The sequence below is a fragment of the Canis lupus genome, chromosome 22, assembly GCF_048164855.1.
Source record: "Canis lupus baileyi chromosome 22, mCanLup2.hap1, whole genome shotgun sequence".
Classification (NCBI taxonomy): domain Eukaryota; kingdom Metazoa; phylum Chordata; class Mammalia; order Carnivora; family Canidae; genus Canis; species Canis lupus.
In genome coordinates this window covers 3,900,184-3,915,762 of record NC_132859.1, presented here as the reverse complement: position 1 = coordinate 3,915,762, position 15,579 = coordinate 3,900,184, and positions in this window count along the sequence as shown.

Below are 15,579 nucleotides of genomic sequence, written 5' to 3'. Positions count from 1 at the left end.
AGCCAAATTATGGAAAGAACCCAAATATCCATTGACTGATGAATGGATAAAGAAGATGTGACATAGGTATGCAATGGAATATTACTTAACCACAAAAAGGAACAAAATCTTGCCATTTGCAATGATGTAGTTGGAGCTAGAGAGTACTATGCTAAGGGAAATAAGCTAGTCAGAGAATGACAAATACCATGTGAGCTCACTCATGTAGAATTTAAGGAACAAAACGAATGAACAAAAGGGGAAAAAAAGAAAGAGAGGAAATAAACCAAGAAATAGACTCTTACCAATAGAGAACAAACTGATAATTCCCGGAGGGGAGGTCAGTGGGGGAATGGATAAAATAGGTGATGGGGGTTAAGGAATGCACTTGTGATGAACACCAGATATTGCATGGAATTGTTGAATCACTATACCTGAAACCAATAGTACACTGTATGTTGACTGGAATTTAAATAAAAACTTGAGGGATCCCTGGGTGGTGCAGCGGTTTGGCGCCTGCCTTTGGCCCAGGGCGCGATCCTGGAGACCTGGGATCGAATCCCACGTCGGGCTCCCGGTGCATGGAGCCTGCTTCTCCCTCTGCCTGTGTCTCTGCCTCTCTCTCTCTCTCTCTCTCTCTGTGACTATCATAAATAAATAAATAAATAAAAACTTTAAAAATGGTGACATATATAAATAAACAAGTAAATAAATAAATAAAATCTGTTAAGATACTTTGGTTGCAAGCAACAGAAAGTGATTCTTGTTCATCAGAATTAACTAGAATTAAACTTATTTAATAGAAGGAAACAGAATTAACTAGAATTAAGCTGATTCAAATCAATCAGAAAAAAATGTTCTGCTTATGAGAGAGCTTATGCAGTAGGAGAGGTTAAGAACTAAGCTTCAAAAGGATAGGAACTAGAGTAACTACAGCGGAAACATGTAGACAGTTTTGTTTGTTTTTGTTTTGGCTGGGGGAGAGGGGCAAAATCAACTTCAGTGCTATCAAATGCATGGTTGGTGTAGCTCAAAATCATGTACCATAAGACTGTATCCAACAGAAGAACTGTTTTCCCAAAGCAAACGTGAGTTTGCTATTTCATAAAGAAAGGGAGAGATGTTGTGGCCAAAGCAACACCAGTGAAGAAATACTTTCCTCACTCCAGACACTTGGGCTAACTGAATTTAACATCAGTTCTCCTTACTTCATGTCCTATTAATATTGAGCTACCAGTTATTTATTTGTGATCTAAATAAATGGCCATTTCACATGATTTAACTAAATACAGCTTTATAAGGAGAAGTGACTCACCACAGAATGTACTTTCCTCTTTATAGTTGCTATAAGAAGAGCTCACTATTAATTTTTTTATTCTCTGAATTTGTAACTTCTGTAGTTATTCTTTCCACTGTGCTGTACAGCAAACAACCTCAGATAGTTTTCTAATGGATAATAGGATAGCATGGACTAATAGAGAGATTTGGGTCCAAGTGCTCATACAAGAGTGTAAATCAGGGAAATCATTTAAGTCTAAGACTTGGATCCTTTATCTATTAAATGGGTATTGCAAAAGTTTCCTCTCTCACATTGCCCAGAGTTGAGTGAAACTATGATCTAAAGTGCTTAGCACAGAGCCTGACAAAAAGGAAACCCAGAATCCATGTTAGTCATTGCCATTGAGTAATGACACTTAATAATTGTTTTAATTTGAAAATTCTTATGTTAAAACTTTAATCATTTGACTAACCTAGGAGAGAAAATTGAATTCACTGGAGGACAGGCGTTCTCTTTATTCATGTGAATCCATTTTGGTTGAAAATAAAAACGATATACACAGCTTTGGGGAATCCTCCTTCAGGCTGACAGTGTTTTCTAGTTGAGAGTCTACAAAGGACAAGCTCTGAACAATCGCCTTTGGTTGGGAGCCATATATGTACTTTATCCAGGTGATGCCCTGAGGAAATTAGGACTAGAGATCCCATTACTTTACTAATCCTATATATCCTTAATTTTTCCTTCACATGTGGAATATTTTTTCTTGCTTTGCTTATCCAAAAAGGAAAGCCTTAAAAAATCCTTACATGTAACACAGGAATAACATGATTATGTGCAACTTACAGAGTAGTTGTAAGTCTATAATAAAGTAATGAAAGCAGAGTGACATATTGTGTGTCATAAATCACTTTAAACAGCTAATGTACTATTAGTATTTTAATTATGTTTGTATTGTTTAGGCTAAAGGCAATGTAAAGTAGCAGTAGTAGGTAAAAGCGTGAGCTCAAGAACCACGTGGCTAAATTCAAATTTCAACTACCCTACTTTGGGCAAATGACTTGAACTTTAAGTGGCTCGTTTTCCTTGCTTTGAGTTGAGGATAACAATTTCTCAATGTAATCACTTTTAGAATTAACTGAGTTCATATATGAAAAGCACTTAGAACAATGCCTGACACAAAATAAATGATATAAAATTATTCCTGTTATTATTACTGTATTCCTTGTAAAAGCTAATACTTTGAGTTCTACTTTTAATATTTATTTCAAGATTTTCAAATACAACTATACCACACTGCTAAGTCTTATTTATAAGTTGTCCTAGAATTATATTGTTGGGTGAGTTATTCATATCTCTGAGTCTTGCTTTTGCATCTGGATTTGTCCTTTGGGTTAGGTCATGTTGGCCACATTTTATTATTTCCCAAAAGAACCAATAATTCTCTCACATGAATTAAAAATCTCTCTTTCATTCTTTTTCACTTGCATACTGGTTTCTCTTAATCATATTTCAAATTTTATTTTGACAGAAGGGCATCAAAATCTACTGGATTATAGTGAAAGTATTTTCAGTATCAGTTCCCAGTTCAGTTTCCTTGCACAATGAATAATAGCTAAGGCTGTTGGGCCAACGTGAAAAGTTACTCCAAATTTGGTTCTATTAGGACCAAATTGGTACTGCTTTTATGGATGAGATTATCAGAACATTTCAAAAAGCCCACACTTCACATTCTCACTTTGAGGAAAATTGTCAGTTCTTGGCAAAAATGAACAACACAGTCTCTTCTCCCTTTCCTCCTTCTACCACCCCCCCCCCCACACACACACACTCCAAAACAAAAGCAAAAAAAAAACACGGAATTTTCATTTATTTCAAAATAATTTCAAAAATATCTTGCTGGAAGATTTTGCCATTATGTGGTATATTTATCAAGGTAGGAAGGCATATTATATATTAACATTTTTAACTTGTTCAGTAATTCTTAAATATTTAGACATATGACAAGTCGGCCTCCATTTGTACTCTTTTATTGTGTTAGGATGGTTTAATTCTTTAACGACAGAAAACTGGGTTATATTTAATGCAGATATAATTTGTAGGGAACAGATTTGAGAGAGAAATGTCATGCTACATTTGCATGCTGGAGTTTCATAAGTATTAATAAGTGTTTCTATTCACAACAGTGAATCCATTAATACAACAAATATTTATTGAGTTCCAGCTATATCCAGGCATTCTTACAAGTACTGAAGGCACAGCAGAGAACAAAAAAGACAAAAAAATCCTTGCTTTGGGGGAGCTCACATTTTAGTGGTGGAGGAAGATAATCAATGACAGGTAAGTCTATGATGGTATTACTTAGTAATAAGAGCTATGGAGAAAAATAAAGCTGGGAACAGGGATTAAGTACTGGCAGGATGTGTTGCTCGTTTAAATGGTAGCCAGGGGAGAGACTTTCATGAGGAGATGTCATTTGAGCGGAAGCCTGAAGGAAATGAGGGCGAAACTGCGAATATCTGAGTAAAGGGCATTCTAGGCAGAGGCTGTAGTGAGCACAAGACCCTGTGATAGAGTGGGATAGGCATATTTAAGGAACAAGAGGTTGGAGGGAAATAGGCAAGGGAGAGAGAGGTAAGAGATGAGGTCCAAAAGGGGTCATGGCAACAACAAGACTCCATGGTCCTGGTAGGGAAATACATAGACTTTGGCCTTTATTCTGAATGAGACAGGAAGCTACTGGTATTTGGAGCACAGTGGCAAAACTGAATGAGGTTTAAACAATACCTCTGGCTAATATTAGATGCATTAAAGACTGGGAAATATAGGCAGAAAAATCTGAATGGTGCAGTTGGGTGGGACTTCAATGTGGAAAGCGGTAGTCCAAGCAAGAATTGTCATCTTAAACGTTACTTAAGATTAAGCAAAATCTTTCTTAAAGGATCGACATTTAGATGTTAAAGTGTTAGTGAGCTATGCCTCCTCAAATTACTTCATGTTACATTAACATCTTTATAAAGAATAATATTTTCCCTGAAAGAGAAAAGATGCCGAGTTTAAAAGATTTGAAATAAAGAATTTCTGATGTTCTAAAACACACTAATGACATACCAACTCAAATAAATTATCACATTTTCTTTAATTTTTCTGATGGAAGAACAAGCTGTATATACTCTTTTAGAGACCAGATAAGTTCTATTAGAGAAGCTAAAAAATGTTAATGGAAACATTTTAAAAAGTGGACTTTATAAAAACATGATCATGAAATCAGAACATATTTAAATACAAAATTAAATGCCTGTTTGAGGCACTGGTTCATCTTCTGTGGCCTTTACGATGTCAGTGTCAGAATATTAAAAAGGAGATTGAAGTTAAGTCAGTAAAGAATGAATCGATGGTAGCTACAAATACAACCCTGCTTTCTTCGTTGGTAGAACTGAAATAATATGAAAGACTCCCAACAAAATCAGAATTTCTTTTTCCTGCTCAATCTCACCCTTACCCTCTCTTTTTGGATTTTGAGAATAAATACTACTAGTGTTTGGTGCTGAAATATTCATTTATCATATGTTATAAAAACCCAGTCTCTTGAGCAGGTTTCAGTTTCTCTAGTCTATGTTACTGCCCATTATGTGTAAATATTATGATGACATGTAAGATATTAATGCACTAATTAAATGGAAATGCTAATAATTTACTTTTGTATACTGAATGCGACTTATAATTCCCCAGGTATAGATTTACTTAAGCCGAGCAAACTGAAATTATGATTTGCCTTGAAGATACAGGATGATTTTAGGTATATACGCGTTCACACATCTTTAGTTGTGTGTCATCCTGTTACTTATTGTGAATCTATGACCCAACAAATAAACTTTTATTAAATTTCTGTTGTCCAGCATTACACTGGGTGGTTAGGATCAGAATTCTTGCTAATAAAGTTACTGCATAACCTGGAAGAACTATCTTTCCCATAAGATTTAAGATTTTTCTCCTTACTACTTATAATTTAGAAACTCTGTTAAGGAATCGAATTGGCATTAATGAGAACCTACTTTTTCCTCAGAGCTGTGGTAGCTGCAGAGGAGAATACCACAATGGGCAACCATTGGGCACAATGGGCAATTCTCATGGCTAGAAAACCACAATGGGCAACCCCAAAGTAGGGTTTGAGGGTGGGTGGTCAGACTGTGAATACTGCAGGAGCACAGAAATGGTGGCACCATTATGGAGTTGGCATAGTTAGGAATCATGAGGACATGGTCCTGGAACTGTGGCCTGAGATATGGAGAGTCTGTGGAACGCAAGAAGCATATTTCAGAGGTTCAGTCTATCGGGAATAAAGAAATATGGCGATACTTGAATGTAGTAAAAATAGATGTGGTTCTATAAGTGCCATAATGAGTAATACATGGCTTGGGATTATTCCTTCTACCTTCCATCCTCCCAGCCTGGGAGTGAACTGACTGCTAAATGATGTCTTTCTCTTTTGGTACCAAATCAGTTATTTTGGCATCAAGTAATCATTGCTGAAGTTTTCATTCTTACCATGTGTCACTTTCCTGTGACTTAAAAAAATATGGAGCACAAGTTATCCTGACCATGTTTCATTCAGTAGCAACACTTTGTAGAAGCACTTGTTGCCTGAAGCCACTGCTTAAGATTTGGAACCAAGTACAGGGGTTCCAAGCAACCTGCTTCTTGCAGAAACCAGAGAGAAGCAAAAAGAAAAATCAACCACAGTTACCCCAAGTGAAGATTCACCATGTTCCCTTTACGTTAACCTGTGAGTTCCCCGAAAGCAGGTGACAATGTCTTATTCACCTTTGATTCCCTCAGTGCTCAGCACCATGTCTGGCAAGTGATATGATGTAAGCGTTTGCTAAGTGAATACATAAATACAGATGTTAAGCATCTGCCTTCGGCTCAGGTCATGATCTAGGTCCCTGCTCAGCGGAGAGCCTGCCTCTTTCTCTCCTGTGCACCTCCTCCTCCTCCCCCCCAACCCCCCTCTACATTGTATGTGCTCTCTTTCTCTCTCAGATAAATAATAAACAAAATCTTTTTAAAAATTGGCAAAAAAATAAATAAATACATAAGTTTTGCTATCTGTGTCAGGAAATCCACATATCTGTCCTTTTACTCATTAACTATATCCAATCTTTTCTTCACATGTAGTTTGAAGTGTAGAAGTCTCTGTTATGTCTTCTTAATGTATGAAGGCTTCAAGATTTTTTTTTAGCATCCTGAAAAGCAAAAGTTAAATGAAAGAAGTGTTCACAGGATGGGTTTAAATCTCAGACCTCTATCCCACATAATTCTGAAATATACTGAGGTAGTTGGCTGTTCCGTAAACAGATTCTCTCTCTCCAGGGAAGGTGCTAAAAGAAGACAGAACCTTTTGTGAACCTGCCTCTTAGAACACTCTGGAATGTCTTTGTGAGGCAACTCTTAGAATCAGGAGGTGAAGAGCACCCACCACAAAAGCCCTCACTCCTCACAGATAACGGAATTTTCTTGCTTTGGAGGACATTCAGGGCTGCTGTTCTCAGAAATTTATCTTTGCTATTCATAAGAGTAGCTGACCCACCCAGAAGTTTTCAATATACCTTCTTAAGAAAGATTTTAGTCAGTTAATTATCTGTGGGCAAGAATGCCAATTTGTCAGAGTCAGGAAATAATGTATTTTGGTAAATAGAATTCCCTGTAGGGATTTCTGATGTTTGAGCAAATTGAATGCGTAGAATATACTTTGAACTTAAACTACATAGAGCAAGCAATCCACTCTTCTGATAACTGAGAAAAATTTTCAGATTCTAGTCCTTCAACAGCCTGGGACATCTAATCCATTATCATTTTATGTATATATGCATGAAGAAAGTATAGGAAGTCACACCAAACATGTGATAATTCTATGACATAACCACACAAAAAAAGGTTGTTTCAAAAAGATAATTACCCTTACCTATTTACTATTTTTCCTCTGGAGCTATGTAACTGTTTAACCTTTACCTTATTAGGTGAATCACATTCTTAGTTGATTATTGAGTAAGCCTGGATTTTAAAAGAAAGGCCAAAAAATAAATAAAGAAAAAGAAAAAGAAAAAGAAAAGCCATATTTCTATGTCTTTTCATGCTTCTTTCTTCTATTTCACAAGCATGATAAGATTTAAGGATATATATATATATATATAAAATTTAAAATGGATATATATAAACATATTTTAAAATATATGTAAAATGTGGAAAGATTATATATATATAAATATGGAATGATTATGTCTGAACAGTGAGAAAAAGGAACAGTGAGTGGAATTTAGAACTGAAAGCAACATGGACAAAACCAACTTCATCACTTTGAGTGACTATAGAGAAAATAAGTGTAAGAACAGCTACTCAGTGTGGCACATTGTTTCAGAGTAATAATTTCATTATATTTTTTGGTTGGAGGATGAGGATAAACCCATTTTCAGCAAAACTTTATAGGTAAGAGATCCTTTTCACTTGAATTAAGGGACTGTCTTTCCTGAGATAGGTTGCATTTCTTTTTCTGCCTGTAGTCCTATGAGTATCATTGATCTTAAAATATATTTTATATTAGACTCTCTGCTAGTTAAACTTTACTGACCGAATCAGGGCTATAAATCTGAACCCAAGCCTGTGATGGCTAATTCTCCAGGGAGTTGTTTTCCTTTGACCCTCCAGGATTTTCCTTTTTTTGTGAGCTCACCTATATATTTAAAAAGATGTTTATCAGATTTTATCCAGGGCATTTATCTTTTCTATAATTTTTCTGGAAATTGATACTTTTTATTTCATGAATTCTTTCATATGCTTTACTCTTTTTCATTTGGGCCCTATTCTGATCTGAAAAAAAAAAAAACTTTCTGAATGCTACTAAGATCTCAATTTTGGAAGTGAACTGTTCCTTGTGATCTTCTTAAGTTTACAAATCCATTTATATTTAACTTGCTGGAGTATGTGCATTTTTGGATGTTAGGAAATACCTTAATAAATACTTAATATCTTCTGTGGCCATATATTACTCTATTCACTTTGGACTGATTGAATGCTGGTGGTATAACTGTATGAACACTGATAAATTTAAGAGGTAAAAATTTCCAGGTCCCTCCCCCCCCCCAAAAAAAAATTGCATCTCCAAATCTGTGGAGTAGTAAGGAAAGTCAGTTAATACTATCTGCCATAGATGACATTAACTGACTGCAGGGAGGTTGCCTCGGAGTAATTCATCTTTCATTTTGATTTGGAATTAACTCACTGGAAAGATATAAATGATGTTGACTTGATGTAGACTGGAAGAGGATAACCCTTCATCCTGCAAAATGAACTAAGACTAATGTAAGCTCATAATAACCGCTAATAAAAGTCTCTCGGGTTGAAGAGGGATGATGCTTTGGTTCATGGATCCAAAAGATTGAAACCAAAGCAGGGTTTTTTTGTTTTGTTTTGTTTGTTTGTTTGGTAGACTGCAGAAGAAAGGGTGCCTTAACAGGTTGACACCACATCTGCTTTTATCAGAGCCAAGGATTTTAGTCTGCCATAACATGATTAAAATAAACTAGTCACTTATTTATCTGTGATTTTCAAAGATGGATATAGCCAATATATTAGTTCTCTAAATTAAGAAATGTAGTTTTAAGCCCTCAACACACATATATGTGTATTATGCGTATACACACACACACGTGTTTCCTTATTTATCTAAAAATAAATAAATCTTTTGTTGTTTCAGAGTTTCTATTAGGCCTCAGAGAATCTTGAGGCATGCCAGGCCATTTGTATTTAATTGAGATGACTCCTGTTTTGTGAGATCTTAATGTCTGCTTCTTTTAGGAGTGGGAGGCAGTCTTCTGCGTCTCAGTTTCTTGCTTTTGGTGTTGTGACTCCTTCTAGCAATCCTCTTTGCTTTAATTTTTTTTTTAAAGATTTTATTTATTTATTCATGACAGACACAGAGAGAGAAGCAGAGACACAGGCAGAGGGAGAAGCAGGCTCCATGCAGGGAGTCCAACATGGGACTGGATCCCGGGTCTCCAGGATCAGGCCCTGGGCTGAAGGCGGCGCTAAACTGCTGAGCCACCCCGGATGCCCTCCTCTTTGCTTTCAGTTTGCTATTTCTAGTCACCTATGGCTTGATTCAAACTGGTTGTTTTCAATTAGAATTAGTGTTCTGAATCCAAAAACATATGTTTGAATGAAGGATCATGGGACCATCCAATGACAAAATTACCCTAGTTTTAGTGTCTGGGTCTACTTGAATCTGTTCTGACTGCTCAGAGGAGTTTTTAAATTTTGGTTTTGTTCCAGACACTTAAGATGGAGTCATGTGATCTCCATATAAATGAAATGTTCCCATCCCTGATGAAGAATGAATAATGAGTTGATTGACCAGCAAGAATGTGGCCCAGATGAAAATCACATTCCTTATTACAATTTAATAAACTATTATTTTGTGTTATAATCTTTTTTTCCTGAAACTATTAAAAATGACTCAATTTACCAGATTTATCAAATCAAAGGGTGTAATCTATAAAACTGAGTGACAGGACTGTAAAGCCCAGGCTAAAACTTCCTCTTGTCTCACTCACTATATAACTATATATGGCATTTGTTTTTGATTAAAAAATCAGTATGAGAAGAGAGAAAAAAAAAAAAAAGCTCAGAACAATCATGATACTTTGGTTAATGTATAGGCTGAATCAGTGACTCAAAGATGAACAATGCAGCCTTGGCATCATTCACCCTGTTCCACTATTTGTCAGGTAGTTGATAAGTTTTAGAAATTCCCTTAGATTTTATGACAGTCTTGCTGATGTTGGTTTGCCACAGCAGCAAGCCTGGGCACTGAAAATATAAACTTGTAAAATGGGAATGCGTGCAGCATAAAGATGTTACAATTTCTGAAGCTCTTTCATGAACATGTATTTATTATTACCTTTGAGACCCATGTTTCACTTTTTAGTTTAAACCCAACTACATTCCATTTTTGAATTCAGCTCTGGGTATGACAAATTAAAGATGTGAGAGTTTAGTGCTGTGTTCCCCAAGCTTGGCTGCGCATCAGAATCACCTAATGAGTTTTGAAAGTTCTTAATACCCAGGTCACACCCCAGACCTATTAAATCAGAGTATTTGGAAATATGACCCAAGCAAAAGTGCTTTCTAAAGTTCCCCCCATGTGATTTCACCATGTAGCCATGACCGAGAACCACTTTTTACTAATAAGACCTAATTGGGTTATAGTCATTAAAGGGCCTGATGCATGCCATTATAAACACACGTCGAAACCCAGCTGGGCCATGCAAGTTTCTGAACAATTACTTACTTACTTATTTATTTAAGAGAGACAGAGATAGCAGCAGACATAGCAAGAGAGAGCAGGAGCAGGGAGGAGAGGGAGAAGCAGGCTCCCCGCTGAGAACGGAGGCTGACATGGGGCTCGATCCCAGGGACCCTGGGATCACGACCTGAGCCAAAGGCAGACCTTAACCTATTGAGGCACTCAGGTGCCCCTGAATAATTTTTAATGCAGTTTTATTTAGCCTCTCACATATGTCATGGAGGCCAGCTTTAAACCCTTATAAATCTTCATCATTTTATTTCACCTTTATTGTCTTCACCCCTGACAGATAGTCTTACCTCCTATAAAAAAGAAAGGAAAGAAAGCCACCTAGAATTAAATTCTTCAATTTCCCTCCCTTACCAGTAACCTCCTGGATCCCTCCTTCCTCCTCAATGGCCAGAACGAGTGCCCTTGATTTTTATCCTCTGCTTTCTTCTAGATTTTGCTCCAATCAATCCCCCATCTGTGTTTACTTCTGCTTCCACAGACTGCTTCTCCTTTTTTGGCCCAGTCTTCCTCTCGAGCTGTCACCCTAATTCTCTCATTCTCTTCTCTTCCAGACCATCTGAACACCTAACTTATATTCACTGAATCAATCGTATCCCAAGAATCTTAATCTGGTCTCCACTCTCACACTGTAAGACTCTGTCCAGGGTCACCACCTGTGACTTTCAATGGCCAGTTCCAATAATCCCTCTCACTTTTCACCCTCCTGGACTGCTCTCTTTGCTGAAACTCTTGACCCCTCCATGCTCTTTATATATTCTGCATTCTTGGTTGCCACGACCCCACCTTTCAATCAACTTCTTTATTTTTCTTTTTTAAAAATACCTTAACTAGTTAATTTCTAGTCTTTTCCTGCATGTTTTCTTTGGATGATTCTGACCAGTCTCTTGGTGTCAGCTAATACATTCATATTGTTGGCTGATAACCTAACTTCTCCCCTAAATGTTGGGCTTTTGTAGTCAATCGTAGATATTGCAAAAATCTCAAAAATGTCTGTGCCTATAATTGCCTGGAACCAACCACTCCACCTCTGTAAAACTAAATCTCAAACAATAAAACAAAAAGTAACATAACAAAAATTCCTTGCTTCTGGTATTTGTGCCATAATTTCCCCAATCACCTAAACCCTAAACTTCTGTGTTTCCCTAAAACCCCCTTTTACACTTCAATGATTTTTTTTTTTTTAAGATTTCATTTATTTATTCATGAGAGACACAGAGACACAGGCAGAGGGAGAAGCAGGCTCCATGCAGGGAGCCTGATGTGGGACTCAATCCCAAGACTCCAGGATCACGCCCTGAGCTGAAGGCAGATGAACTTAACCGCTAAACCACTCAGGTGTCCCTCAATGATCTTTTAAATTAATCTCTTTCTCTGCATTCCAGTGCCTGAGCTAGAAAACTCTTCTTCTACACAAATCATCATGATCTTTTTTTTTTTATAGTGCCACCAGAGTGATTTTTTTAAACACACAAATTTTATTGTAGTATGTTTCTGCTTAAAATTCCTTTTTTTAAACTTTTTTTTTTTTTTTTCCCCTAGAAACAAAGAAAGAGAGGGAGGGAGGGAGGAAGAGAGAATCTTAAGCAGGGTCCATCCATGCCCAGTTTGGAGCCAGACTTGGCGTTCGATCCAATAACCCTGAACAGAAATCAATAGTCCAATGCTTAACTGATGAGCCACCCAGGCACCCCTCTGGTTAAAACCCTTAGTGGCTAAGGACACCTGGATGGCTCAGTTGGTTAAGCATCTGACTCTCGATTTTGGCTCAGGTCATGATCTCAAGGTCGTGAGATAGAGCCCTGCCTCCAGCTCCATGCTCAGCAGGGAGTCTGCTGGAGATTTTTTTATCTCTCCCTCTCTCTTTGCCCCCTTAGTCCTGCTCTTATGCTCTTTTTCTCTCTCAAATCAATAAATCTTAAACAAACAAGCAAACAAAATATCAACTCATAAGAGCTCTCCATTGCTTTCTAAGCCCCAAACTCTTCCCTGGCTGGCACAGACCTCAACCTCTCCCACCCTGTACTCCATACCCTACCACTGTGCAGCACTGATCCCTCAGGCATTGTTCTCTGATATTGCTTATTATCTTTCAATTGTTTCTCTTCAAAGAATCCTAAATATTCTTTAAGATTCAGACTAAGTATTATTGTTTCTGTGAAGTTTTTGCTGAAAGTAATTTTCTTTTATTTCTCTGCTTATCTTGTAGATTTAGTCACTTCCTAATTTGGGTTCACAGGATAATAGAATTTATTACATTGTTTTATATATTTTTTTAAATATTTAAAATAAGCATGTGCTTTTCTGGAAAACTCTACTTTATCAACCCCAATTCCAACCATACCATTCTGATGTGTAAGCTTGTGGACCCTTTACTACAGTTGCATGTACACATAGAAAAATATGGAATTGGTTTTTAATACCTTTCTTGAAGTCTAATTAATGTATGATAGACTTCACATATTCAGAGTATATAATTTGATAATTTTGATACATGTATGTATCTGTGAAACCATCCAAGTTTCTTTTTGCTGCTTTGTTAATTGTTCTCTCCCATCCTTTTCTGCCTCCAAATCCCCAAACCACTATGTTGTTGATTTTTGTCATCATATTTACGTATTTACATTTTCTAAAAGTTTGCATAAATGGAATGCAATGTGTAGTATTTTTTCCTCTGGCCTTTTTCACTCAACAAAATTGTTTTGAGATTTATTCATATCTTTGTGTTCTTTTTTATTGCAGAGTACTATTCCACTGTATAGCTATACTACAGTTTATTTTTCCATTTACATGTTAATGGACATTTGAACTCTTTTCAATTTTAGCTATTATAAGAAAGCTGCCATGAACATTTGTGTGCAAGTCTGTATGGGCACATGCGGCCACTTCCCCTGGGTGAATACCTAGGAATAGAATGGCTGAGTCATGTGTCATATGGTCATAGGACTCTTTTAAAGTTTGTTTTATATATAATGTCCAGAGCTTTTAGTGGGTGAGATAGGGTAAATTCCAACTACTTCATATTCCTGGAAGTGGAAATTGAGCCCCAAATTCAATTTTTGTATCTGGTGTCATAGAAAGATATGGGTCTTTGTTCCTGTTGGCACAAATCTCCAAAAACCCTTGGCATTTCCTAGTGATTGGAGTGATAGGACTATCTTGTGTTCTAATGAGATGACTCATGGTGAGTGCTTAGATAGCTTCAGGATGAAGCTGGTTGCCAGAAGAAAAACGATTTGATTAGAAACATGGATATTTCAGCCCCCTGCCCCAACCCTCTGGGAAGGGAAGAGGAACTAAAGATTGAATTAATAACCTATTATGCCTATGTGATGAAACCTCCATAAAAACCCCTAAATAATGAGATTCAGAGAATTTCTAGGTTGGTGAGTACTTTGAGGTACTGAGAGAGTCGTGCACCTGAAGAAGGCATGGAAGTTCTGTGATCCTCCCCCATACCTTGCCCTATGTATCTCTTCCATTTGGTTGTTGCTGAGTTGTATCTTTTATAATAAACCAGTAAAAGTTAGGTAACTGTTTTCCTTTCTGTGAGTCATTCTAGTGAGTTATTGACCTTGAGATGAAGCTGTGGGAACCCTATAACTTATAGGCAGCTGGGCAAAAATAAGAATATTTATTTTTATTATCTTTTTATTATATTATATAATATCTAATTTTTATTATAATTATCTTATTATTATTATTATTTCCTGAAGTGGGAGCAGTCTTGTGATACTGCACCCTTAACCTATAGGGTCTGTGCTAACTCTAGATAACTAGTGTCAGAACTGAACTGAATTGTTGGACACCAGTTGGTGTTGAGCAATCAAAGAATTGGTTAGTATCAGTAGGAAAACCCCCATAATATCTCTATATTTCTTTGTGGTTATCCAAATATGAATCCTCTGACTCTTGGCTGTAGTTCCTCTGCTTGTTTTCTCTTATCCTATACTTACAATTGGCAAATGCCTTAAGGGGAAAAGTGGCTTAAAGAATGTCAGTTCACCTTTCTTGAGATTCTATTCTGTCTCTGATTTGGCCTCCCACACACCACCTCTCTTCAGAGCTTTCCTTTTACAAACAGTTGTGGGGTTGTATTGTTTGTTTTAAATCTAACCGTATAGTTGAAGTATCAGACTGCTTCAGGCTGCTCTAATCAGAGCCAGAAATGGAAGTCTGACAGAATGTCATCTTGTATTTAAATAAAAATATTTGTTAATCTGGTTATTTTTACAGTTATTCTACAAATATTTTTTTAGCATCCCCTATGTATAAGTACTCTGCAATGCAGTGATTTCTCAAATAGATCCAGTTCTGCCTTTATGGAAATTTAATTAGGGAACGAGATGTTAAACAAATCATAATATAGATAAATACAGAATTATCAACTGTAATGAACGCTAATAATAATAGTGGCTAATTTTGATGGATTTTTTTCCGTGAGCAAGTATCTACTTTATTGCCATCTTGTAAGTGTGGCCTTCCTCTCCGCATACCTTTGATGTATTTTAGCCTCCTTGCTCTGCTTTATTTTCCCTGTCCTTTTATCTATCTATCTATCTATCTATCTATCTATCTATCTATCTATCATCCATCCATCCATCCATCCTATGTATCCGTCTATCTATTTTTGGTTATATGTTCCTCCAGTAAAATGAGAACTCCTCAAAGGTAAAGATTCCATCCATCTATCTTATTTTTTTTTTCACTGATGTATCTGCAGATCCTTGTGCATGGTAAGTACTCAACTATTTTTACTGTTTGGTGACTAGCTTTTATTACATGCGGACAACTTCACTAAGAATTTTTGTGCATTTAATTTTCACCTACCTTACTGTAGTAGGCTGAATGATAGAAAACACAGATACCAGGTTCTAATCCCTGGAACCTGCAAATGTTACCCTAAAAGGAAAAAAGAACTTTGAAAATGTCATTAAATTAAAAATTTTAACAT